Consider the following 12,847-nt stretch of genomic DNA (forward strand, 5'->3'; position numbering starts at 1 on the left):
TTTATGAACAAACTTATGTGTCCTGCAGAACCAGGAATAGGAATTAAATCCCATATGGAATTCCCGTAGCACTCCTTTCATTGGCTTCATGGTACTTTATGGCAGGTCAAAAAAAAATGCAGCCAACTGATTAATTGCAATAAAAACAGTTGTCAAATAGCACACCAACATTTTGCAGAAACAATCAGAACACACACTTCCCTGAATAGCATTCATACTGCTAATTCAGGCAGGCTGATTTTCAAATGCAATCCACAGCCATCCTGTCATCTGGAGACAGTTGATGTCTGCAGTAAATACTCCTAAAACTGCTCTGATAACCAAGATGTAGAGGTTATTGTGGTAGCAGTAACTTCACTGTACAGCCTATCACCAGGCCAGTGGGGAGGTATTCAGTCTACAGCCTAGCAGAAAAAAGTAAAAGCAGAAAGTATCACTTACAACATCTGCAATCAAGATCTCCACAGAGGCAAGGCTGGGCAATACCTAATGGGAACATCAGGGATGTAGAAACATCTCCTATCTAGGCATCCAAAAGAGATACCCCAGGCTGACTATCAAAGGGGTCATTCAGGTGCAGAAGTAGAAGAGTTAGACATTGCTCCTGACAATGTCTAGCAAGAGGAAAAGACAAAGATTTGCAGTATTCTATTTGAGACTACTAATAGTTGCAGACATATGTTACAAGTAGATTGTGGTTTAAACCAAAGCCTGTTGTGAGAAAAACTGAAGCTTCTCTTTATTATATTTATTCACCTGTTGCTTTCTCGATGAACTGGAGATTTACAATGTGCAGCTATTTAGTTTATTCAATTCCAGAAGACCAGTACAAACTGTGAGATAGTATACATTGTGGAAAAATATGCAATGTATGAGTGGCTCACTTACAAATGGTTCATGTTGCTGTACGATACAAATGTTTTATTGTTGTATGACATTCTTCTAATTTTAGGATATTTGTCAAAGGGATTTTACAACCTACAGAGGGTTGTGCATAGGACCTGCCTGCGAATGCCGTATCAGTGACTTATGCATACTTGGGAAGCCGTTGATTTAAAATTCCCTGTCAGAAGAGGTATTCATTAAGGAAAATAATCACCAACCATCCTTTTGAACGATATTCAAGGTTTAATAATTGCTGATGTTATCATTCTTTACAGACACATTACAGGGGTTATTCCACATGTAACATACACTTGTGAAAAATTTACACATGTAAATCTCCTCTACATAAACTGCTGATCACATCAATGTCTCCAGAGTCTTTGTTTCTCATGCACTTCAATACCAGTAAAAGAAGAGCATAATATCTACTAAATGTTGGGCTATTTCTTGAGGTTGCTGGAATAATGGTAGACAACTGTCCTGTGGCACAGCTTTACTGCACATTCAAATTGTGTACCAGTCATTGCTTATGGCTCAGTCCCTAGGCTGCAAGGGAGTTTGCACTAGCAAAGATTTGGGGCCACATGTACGAAAGTTTTCCGAGTCGCAAATCGGTCGCAGCGTTATTTGCGACCTCGCAAAAAGCGAAATAGTATGTTCCAATGCCATTTCGGAGTCCCAAATAGTGATGCGGCCAATTACCAACTTGCAAAAATTGCGACTTGAAATTGCGACTCGCAATTAAGAAATTGCAAATTGCGAGTCGCACACCGAATGTACAAGGCAGTCGCAAATTGCGAGTAGTCACAAAAAGCCAGTTTTGCACACCCACATTAGCATTGATTCCAAACAGATGGTAACCAGAACCAAAGTTGAAAAGCAGACCTAGAAGGCATCAGGGTTTCTCAAAATGGCTTCCCTCTTCGTGAGTGCATGGAGGAGGAGAGTCCAGGCTGCCCAGCAGAGGAGGAGGCGGCAGAGACAGGAGGGGATATACCAAACCAGGCAGACCTTATTCCAACAAACAGAGGATGAGATTTATGATAAATACAGACTGAGCAGCGCAGATATCTTAGAGATTATTGAACTGCTGAAACCTCAGCTGGAATGCCAGACAATGTACGGCTGCTCTATCCCCACACATGTGCAAGTGCTCTGCTCACTGCACCTCTTGGCCTCGGGTAGCTACCAGGGGGTGATTGCTGTTGCTGGGGGGTGTCCCAAAGTTCCCTGTCACAAGTCTTTAGACGGTTCTTAGATGCCATACTCACACACATGTCCACATACATATACCTTCCCAGGAATGAGGCGGAAATTAACAGCACCAAGATGGACTTCTACAGAATTGCCAACTTCCCCCATGTAATAGGGTGTGTGGACGGTACACATATACCAATTTGCCCACCAGCAAGTCTGGAATATGTGTTCCACAATAGGAAATGTACCCACTCACTAAACATCCAGGTGGTATGTGATGCCCATAATGTCACTACTGACATAGTGGCTAAATTTCCAGGGAGTACACATGATGCATACATATTCAGGCACAATGGGATACACCGACGCCTAGAACGTGGGGAGTTTGGCAAAGGATATTTATTATGTAATGTGTAGTACACTCCAATATCTTAAATACATGTCACTGCATAACCATGTGAAGCCATGCTCATATCTGCTCTTTTGTCACACAGGTGACAGTGCATATGCTCTGAGGCCATGAATACTCACCCCATACCTAACACCTGCCAATCAGAATGAGAGGCGCTACAACATAGGACATCGGCGAACCAGAACTATCATTGAGAGGACCTTTAGCTTGTTGAAGTCGTATTTCCGATGCCTGCACAAAAGTGGAGGGGCACTCCAGTATGCCCTAGAGACTGCATGCATGATCGTGGCAACATGTGCCATCCTCCACATCACCACCAGACGTGGGCTACATCTCACCCTTGACGACACAGATTCGGAGGATGAGGAGCAAGAGCTACCACACTGACAGCCTGCGGATGGTAGCATCGCATTGGAGGGCAGACCGAGACGGGACCACATTGCAACTCACTACTTTGGCAGGTATGTGGCAACCGTGACAACACTCACAAATGTAAGATACACATAGCCAGGTTGTGCAGTACAAACAAAAATCCCTTTAATGTCAGGAGTGTAATAATGAACTGTTGATGTCTAAACAGCAAGAAAAAAGTAACATATAATGACTGACACATTTACATCATGTGCCTCAGGCAAATCCCAGATTAGCAAAATCACACCCTTCTGCGACTACGGCCACCATGGTCCGATCCTGGTTGGTCCCCTGATCCTTTGTGGGCACTGCTATGCTGCAGGATGTGTGCATCTGAGGCAGACACGCTGCTCACGCTGGAGATGTCCTCACTATCCTGAGGGGTATCCCCAATGCCCCTTGCTGCCTGGGTGGTCTCTATTAGGTCCACTGCAAGACTGTTGCGCCCTAGTCCCCTTGCTACATAACTGGGAAAATGCCCAGTGTCAACCTGTAGCTTTACGGTGCGCCTTGACATGCAGGTAGTAGTGGTTGCAAGGCGGCCAATCAACTGACTCAGCCGGTCCAATTGGACAGCAGTGTTGCCCACTCTGCGCCTTGCATGGGCCCTATTTGCCACCATTTCCCTGACCAGGTCATTGATGGAGGTGGTGAGGTTTGCCATGTTGTTGTTCATGGTAGTGAATTGTGTGTCAACATTGGCAAAACCCTATGAGAGGGTTCGTTGCAGTCTGTGCAGGTTCCTGTTCATTGCCCACATGTGTTTATTTTGCAGGCGGTGACTGCTCAGTAAGGATGCCTCCAGTCCTATAAATTGTTCACCTGTGACATCCTCCTCACCTGCTGACTGTGTCTGACGTTGCCGTCTTCGCCCAGACCCAGCTGACCTATGTGACCGACTCACACTCATCTGTGGCTCCGGTGTTAGGTTCCCTGTCTCAGTCTCAATATCTGCCTCCACGGTGGTCTCATGTGCATGGTGGACAAGTGGTGTGGTCATGCTCTCCCTTGCTGTTACACTGACTGCCTTGTCTGCTGTGATGGTGGCAGATTCTTCTCCCTGCACAGTAGGGTCATTGGTGGGTACTTGCGGGAGACCTGTGGGACACAGGGGATACACTGTCAGTGCCTCTCATATGTGTGGTGTATCACAATAAATATTCATCAAAAGTTGGACTACTATGCTACATTGCCCATAATGCATTGTTCTGTAGGTTGCAATATAGGCATGGAGCAAATCTGGAGGATGCATGCTTTTGTGTACTGTGGTTGTGTGCATGGTGCATTGAGTGGTGTAAATAAGTGATTTTTGCTAATTACCTTTGGATGTCCCCGGTGTAGACCTGTCCAGGTCTCCAATTCCTACCACAGCCTCCATCTCCAGAGTGGTCTCCACCATGCTCTCAATGGCTGTAGGAGGTGGTACTGTGGATGGTCCTCCTCCAGTTCTGTGCACCTCTCTCATCTGCTCTGCCACCCTTTCTTTGGTCCTGTACCTGAGGTCGTACCACCTTTTGCGGACCTCATCAATGGTGCGATGGCTGACTCCAATCGCATTGATTTTACTGAGGAGGTCCTGCCAGATCTTCTTCTTTTGTGTGTCAGGGACACTCATTGAAGCCTTGCCGAACAAGACATCATGATGCAGGCAGCACTTCTCAGTCAGGACCTCCAGCTCCTTTTCTGAAAACTTTACTTAAGTATCCTCTTCCTCCCTGCAGTGGGTGTCACCTTCTCCTGAGCTGACATAGCTGTAGTTGCTCCTCTCAGCTGGGTGTGCCTCTGCTGTCTGCTGGGTAGACTCCTCCCTGTTCCATAGGGGGTACTTCCTGTATCTGATGTCATCACTCAGAACCCAGTAGTGTGTTTTCTCCTATTTTATTTGCACCCGCTCGCATTTAGCGAGCCAGTTGCAATTTGCGAATCCGGACCACACCCTTGTGCAATTTGCGATATCGCAATTTGCGATTTCACAAATTGCGGTGCGACTCCGCACCGAATCGCAAAATGGTATTGCGATTTCTACCTTCATCCCGTTTTGCCAGTCGGAAATAGCGATTCGCAATGAGTCGCCATTTCCTACTCGCAATTCTTTGGCTTCGTATATGTGGCCCTTGGTGACCCTTCTATCTTACCAGTCTGTTCAAATAGCAGCGTGCCCGTGGATGCATGGACTAACTGCCTCATCGAGGCTGGGTGAAAGGAGCCAGCCTTTCCAGAACACTGTCAGCAATGTCATGCATTGAAAGTTGCAGTAGGAATGAATGAGTGAGTGGGTGAGTGAGTGAGTGAGTGAGAACAGGTACGAGTAAGTGAATGTAAGTCAATGTGAGTGAGAAAGAATGTGGTATTTATGTGTCAGCTGTTGGCCCCGGGGATACTGAAAGTAACTCTTGATTCATCAAGACATCCTGGGCAAAACGCTGCCATTGATGTATTGGAGGTATACTCAAGGTAACGCTTGAGGTAATACTTGTTATTGGGAATACCCATGGGAATTACATTTTTGAAAACAAAAGGGGTCATCCTCCCAGAGTATTAGGATTCATCTGTATAGCACAGAATGAAAGGACTTGAATATTTAATGAGTGTCCTCTCAAAGCCTATAACTTTTGAGCAAATTTATGTAAAAACTGAGCTTTAAAATGCACTATTTGAAGCCATTATTTCAAACTTTTCCCAGGTAGGAGCTTAAGAGATCAGACTCACTCACTTCATTCACTTAGCGTGTTCAATTCAGAGCAAGTATTATGCCCCACCACTTTCAAAGATCACCAGCAGCTACTGCAAGAACAGAAGGCAAACACTGAGTTGATGAGCACTGGTTCCTTTCAGCAGCTCGCACTAGGGTCCAAACATTATGCTTCAGCTGTTGCAAAACAAATACACTCAGCAGTGAAATGTAAACTTTCCTGATTAAGTAAAATAAAAACATGTGGTTGAAACAAAAGCTACACTTATTTTCTTCACAAGTGACATGATGCCTTGCAAATGATGTTGAATCAAAAGTCATTCTGTTAGGAAATTTACCCATCCTGCAGGGTCACCCAGGATTTTTTGCATTTTTATTAAACCCTATTTTGTTTGCTGTAGAACTCTTGATGACAATGAAAAAGTGTTCTCCTCTCCCTTTTACTCATGGTGAATTGCATTTACCTAATTAGCACATTTAACTTACTCACAGGTCCCTTATATGAGGTACTGCATATACCCAGGGCCTGTAAAGTAAATGCTACTAGGGGGCTACAGCACTTATTGTGCCACCCACTAAAGTAGCACTGTGATACATATCTCCAGTTCTGCCGTTGCATCCTGGGTGTGCTGTTTTAAACTGTCACTTCAAATAAACCTCTTGTCAAGTTTAAACCATCCTTTTCAATATCTATAAGTCTCCCCTAGGGTAGACCTTAATTGCCCAAAGGGCAGGATGCATGGTATAAAAAAGTAGGACATATGTACTTAATGCTCTAAATGTCCTTGCAATGAAAAATCTACAAAGTCGATTTTCACAGTGGCAAGGCTGGCTCTCCCGTAGGTTAATACTGGTTTACACAATTACCTTTCCTAAGTGTTAAATTCAGTTTGGGGTAGCTAGAAAAATAGTACAAGGACTCATTTTAATAGCAATTTTAAATCCAACTTAATAGTCAAGTTGTGTCTTCTAGCACTATTTGGAAATTACATTTTGAGAAAACTGTTATTTTCCTGCCTAAAACCAAAAGGGCTTTCCTACCATAGTCCAGCTGCCACCTAACCACTGATGGCGCCCCTGTGGTGAGATATGTATTGCTCCTAGATAGGGGACAATTGGCTTGGGCTGTGAGGAGAAAGACTCCTCCCTTGACAGAATAGACTGAGGGCTATGACCAGCCTCTTCCTGAGATTTAAAGGATGCCTACCTTGTCTCTGGAAGATGAAGCTCACATATATGTTTGCCACACCTTTATCTCTCTAGTCAGGCTGGCACCAAACCCGGAGGGAGTAGATGAACTGATCATAACTGTTTTAGGGGATGCACAAAGGCTTGCACTCCACCCACAGCCAGGCACTGGGCATACAGTAGAAATGGACCCTACATACCTCTCCTCAGGACACCCCTATCACTGTGAAGAATCAAAAGAAGGACTACCCTGCTGTATGAAGAACTTGAAGGAAGACTAGATATGCATGTCTTTAAGCCAGGACCCCAGAAGGCCTCTCTCACCCTGCAACTTCCCAGGTGACTAGTGCCAGCTGGCCTGCCATGGTCTTTGCTGCTAGTCTTTGTTGAAGTGACCCCAAACCCCCCAAGTGGTGCCTCCAGGTCCTGGACCATCAGTTGGTATTAACTCCTGTCCCCAAACTGCAAGACATGATGTTTGGAAACTCCTTGCCAACTTTCTACATGGAGAACAGACAGAGGCCGGGATCACTGTCATCAGTGGATGTTAATTCACTGGTCAGCCTCAGCTTACTGGTTTGCCCTACTAAAAGAGATCTGACTTTCAGAGAAGTTTCTAATTCCAAATGTAGCAGGCTTCATTGGGACTGACGTTCAGCAGCATCCGATTGTCGTCAACGTGTTCCTGGACATGGACTTCAGACTTTGCCCACTCGGAACTTCCTACATTTGCTGATGACTGCACCGGGACCCCGCTGTTCATCTCCCCGCTCTTGTTGAGCCTTGCTTTGGATCCAGCTTGCCCCACCAATGGCTCGTTAACAACCACTTTTCCTTCATAAAAGATTCCAAGTCACAGGCTAAACTTTCTACCTGGACGAACCTCTTTGCTGTTTCTGATCTGTGCTCCAGTGCAGTTGGCCTCATCATTTGACTGTGACCCAGTCTTGTGCGACCAGGTAACCGTGGTTGGCACCTAATGCTTTTTGGCACTATTTTGTATTTCAAACTTATAAATTCACATCTCCTATTGCACTGATTGGAATATTTAGATTTTTGTTGTGGAGTGTTAAGCACAAGTTTATTAAGTGACTATTGTGGCTCATCCTGTCAAGGATTGAAATTATTATTTGAGGTGGGTCTCGAAAGAAGCTCTACATCCTTACACAGTCATAAAGGGTCTTGCGGTTAGACCTCGTCTGTCTGTCTGAGTGTCATTCACATCCTGTTTCCCACATGACAGCACACTGGATGAGGCAATGGATTAGCACATTTCTGCTATTTTCCCTACAAGTAATGGCATTTGACTGATCGCATGTGCACATTCACCTGAAAATGGTGATCCAGTATGTACATTGGTGACCAAACTTTTAATATTACATTTTCCTTTTATCGTTCTCTTTAAATTTCCTTTCTTCTCCTTTTGTTTTTTTGGAGTGATCAACAACTCCTCAGACAGTGCAACTGGGACCTTCCTTGCTGATTATTTCATCTGCAGCATGCTGCATCCTCTGTGGCCACTCATTTTAAAGGGGAAGGTACTGTTCATAGAGTTTCATTGTCTTATGTTCCAAGATGGCCATCACGTTTAGAGGCATTATTTTGGCCAACCTGGGTCATTCCTATAAACTTTAGCATTTAAAGAGGGCCACATAATGCCATGTTACTAAGTGGACATCTTGGAATGATATTGTGTGAAAAGCATCCTTGTTTTTGCTGCCTGGATAGCCAATACATTTCTTCCAAAAATGGCAGCTGTTGGACTTGGCCCTTTTTGCAGGCTCATCCCCAAATCTCTTGCCATCACCCTCCTCTTTCATGACTTTGTTCTTCGTCGGTTTAGGACTCTGCACACTTTACCACTGCTAACCATTGCTACAGTGTGTGTGTTCTCTCCTTAAAATATGGTAACTGGCTTATCTCCTCTAAGCATATTTCACTTACTTATAAGTCTATAGTACAGTAGTAAATTGAATGCTACATGTCGTCAAGCACTGATTTAGCCCATCACTTAAGTAGCCCTTTGAACATGTCTCAGGGCTGCCACTGCAGTCAGTGTGTGCAGTTTTAAACTAAAATGTTGGCCAGGCAAAATAAACCTTTTGTCAGGCACAAATATTCCGTTTTAATACATGTAAGTCACCCCTAAGGTAGCCCTGAACATCCCAGAGGACAGGTTGCAGTGTATATAAAAAGCAGGGCATGTACTTTTATATTTTACATGTCCTGATAGTGAAACATTTTTAAATTCATTTTTCACTTCTGCAATACCTACCTCTCTCATAGGCTAACATTGGAATTACCTCATCACACATAATAAACTGCAATTTCGAAATGGGAGCAGTTAACCAGTTCACGTTTGGTGTCTTCAGAATTGTATTGAAAAATCCTTTGTCATGGTAAAGTCTGATTTCAAATTACAATTCTGAAAAGGTCATTATTAGGAAGTTGGCATTTTCCTATATTAGCCATTTAGGGGCTTATTTACAACAAGCTTGTATCGTTCCTGTGTCAAATTTTTTTCTTGTTGACGCTGTGGCGATACTGTGCTAGATCCATTTTTACAATGTAAGGCATTTGGCCAAATGTGTCACTTTTCCAGACCCGGTTAAAAAAAAAAAAAAAAACCTGTGTGGGATCTGACTCCGTTACGTACATTTTAATGAATGCGGAGTTGGGGTTCCATCTGAAAAAGTCACTTAGGACTGATGCAGTGGTATTTATAAGATTTTCCACATTTAACACTTCTTCAAGATGCATTACGCATAGCCTGCAATGCATCTAAAGTTCATACGCTGCCAAAACCCAAGCTTAGGAACTGATGCACTGGCTTTAAAACAGGAATATGGCCATTTGAAGTCACTTCGCACCCTGAAAGATGTTGTTTTGCACCTCCCCACTGTTTGTAGTAGATCTACACATGTGTCATTCATATTGTAGGACCGTTTTACCAGCCTGGGCCCATGGCACCTATGATCCCATTATCCACTGCAGCAAAGCAAAGAGAAGATGTGTACTTTTTGCAAGAGACAGGCCAGGATTGTCACTTCTCCAAGGAGGAATGGGTCCCTAGTGTAGGTCTGCTTACTCCAAAGTACAACAGGTAAGTACACACATAGGGTTTGTAACACATGTATTTCTACTTCACATTCCAACATATACTTATATTCACTTACATTACACTGTCACTCACTATGCAAAACATACACAGGTCTCTGCATACACATCAGTAGACTATGCCCACAGTAATGTGTAACATAGCCATACTTCATACATCACCTCTTACATCCAATACCTATTTAAAAGTGTATAAGGTGATATTTCACCAATTTAACTTCTTTTAATTTGATCCTCAAACATGAGGCTCCTTGCATCAATCTGAACTGACGCATCACCTGAGATTTTGATGCATTGCTGAAGTTGCATCAGTTCTGACACCAACTTCAACAATGCAACAATTTTTTCAAGGATGCCTTGCAACATCCTTCACCCAGTTGCTTCAGTATTTCTAATGCATCCTGCGACCCTACACCATGGGGTGCTAAATTGTAAACTTTTTCCCTGTACAACAGTATTTGTGACGCATCGCTGCTGTAACTCAGCAATGCATCACTTCTTGTAAATGAGGCCCTTAATGTCTGTAGTCTGTCTCTTCGTCACATGACTGGGTATAGCTGACAGCTGGTCTTTGTGTATTCCTTCTAGACAGTCACACATAAAAGATAAGTTAGATATGCCTGGCAGGATGGGAGGGCGGAGCTGAGCACAGCCCCACTTACACTTAAATTGGCTGTGTCTTGCCTCCACAAAATGGCTGCATAATCCTCTAGCTATTATGAAGCCAGGGAAGATAAGGAAGGAAATCTGTGAACTTCAAATATAATTTCTAGAAGCTTTACCCACCTTCCAGAAGAAGGGCACCAGAAATAAATATTAGACCTCAGACACCACTTATTTACTATACTTCTGGACCTGTGGATATTCTGTCAGGAAAAAGAAATGTTATGCAAGGACTGTACTGACCTACTGCCTTCCTGCCTGGGTGAGAATGACTGGACCTGCATCTGTGGAACCAAAGACCCCAGAGTGACTCCAAAGACAGGTTGGCTGGTCTCCTGACTTGAGCCTCAGGGACAGAGTCTACCCTGTCAAAGGGTGCCACCCCAGTGCTACACTCTTGGAAGGGGGCCTACGATGCTTTGTCAGCCTCTGCGGACTAAGCAGAACGATGCATCTCCTCTGCTGCACGGCACAACTCTGAGCACAACAGACACACCTGCTGCTGCTGTGTGGATTGGACCTGTCGCCAAAACCCACATCACCTTTGCAGCTCATAGCCTCTTTCGAACTGTCCCTGCGCACAGCATCGTTGCCTTAAGCTAACTTCCATTGTTGAAGGGTCATCAATGAACAACAAGTAACACCTTCTGAAAGAGTGGGCAACAAGTCTTACATTTCTTTGGATGTGTACTATACCTGCCATCCACTAAGTTCACTATGCAGGCCTGAAACTCTGATTCACAATATTAAACTGGGCAGACATAACATTTTTTGAGTGGCTGGTTGTTTGACCTAGAAAACCCACTGTAAAAGGCAATATTAGGAGACGAAGATTTAAAGGAGGTAAGGTAAAAATGATAAAAATACGATCTAACTTTGGGTAGTCCTCTTTCGTAGCTATGAAATTGTAATCTAATTGGTGTTTTGTCTAAACTTGATTGAGGGCAGGAATATCATTTTCCATAATACAACCAAGCAATTAACAATATACATTACGATGACAGTGCTTTTCAATGAAATTTGTAAAGTTAAATAAGCAAATTAGGATATACAGAATAAAAGGGTTTACTACTGATGGCATGCTCGTACGCGCACTATGTAAGCCTACTCGTTATTATGAAGAGCATCAAAGACAGTAATGGTAATAGTACTAATACTTTCTTTTTCGTCTATATAACTAATTACATGCTGATATTAGCTACAGCAAAAATTGTGCTCAATAAAGAATTGCATGTTCACTTTGCTGTCACAAGGGGTGTTCACCAAAGTGAACCGAGTAAATTGTGTCTTAATGACATAAGCAACCTTAAGGTCTATTTTTACACATTTACTATAATTAACAGAGAAAAATGTTAAAGGTCAATATATGTGACAATGCATTACCGCCTAACATAATAGGTTTTTGTTACATGACTTGATTGCTTTCCCTATCGGCAGATGCTTAGGAAGGCAGAGATATTCATTAATTAATGTCAAACTGTTCAATATTTATGTTTTTGCTTCCTTATTCAAAATTAAAATGTTCTGTTGTTTGGCAGCCTTTTATGGCTCTGATAAAATATGTTGACATTTTGCACTGTCTTGCCATCAAGCAGATGGGTTATTGTTGATCAACAAGAAAATTGTGAACAAAACACCATTAAAGAAAATTAAGGAGGTACATCATTTCATAAACATTTATGGTGCTGAAAACATCCGTCTCATCATTAAAAATTAAAATGTGTTATTACTTTCTTCACACTTTTAATCATTGCACTGGTTGCCTTTTTAAAAAATACACAAACATCATGTTTTGTTCGCAGAACGTGGAATGCATTTCTAGCAAGAGGTCTCATCTTAAGTGAATTGTTTCTGCTTGTTCCCCTACCTCCATAGAAGGCCTAGCTATCCCGCTTTCATAAACCGCCCTTCTTGTGCTATTTTACCCAATATGTTGCTGTGATTTTCATTTTGTACATAACGTGCTACTTTGTTCCAGCATGGCTCAATGTTAGTATTTTGTCTACATAAACAAATCATGAGTATCAGTTTATTGTTGTTTAAAAAACCCAGACTAAAGCAAATGGTACAGCTTTCCAAAATCAGTATTAAATATGTTGCTAAATAGGACCAGCTGGGCAGGTTATCTAATTTTCCCACGTCCGTTAAACACTCATACATTTAGGATCCCTAGTTTCCCCTGTCACTGGCTAACAAAGACACTTTAATGCGATATTTTATTCTGCCTTTTTTATGTGATTTCAAACATTAGAGGAAGGTATTGTGTAGGCCGGGTAGAAATG

Source organism: Pleurodeles waltl, chromosome 4_1 (assembly GCF_031143425.1).
Source record: "Pleurodeles waltl isolate 20211129_DDA chromosome 4_1, aPleWal1.hap1.20221129, whole genome shotgun sequence".
Lineage (NCBI taxonomy): Eukaryota > Metazoa > Chordata > Amphibia > Caudata > Salamandridae > Pleurodeles > Pleurodeles waltl.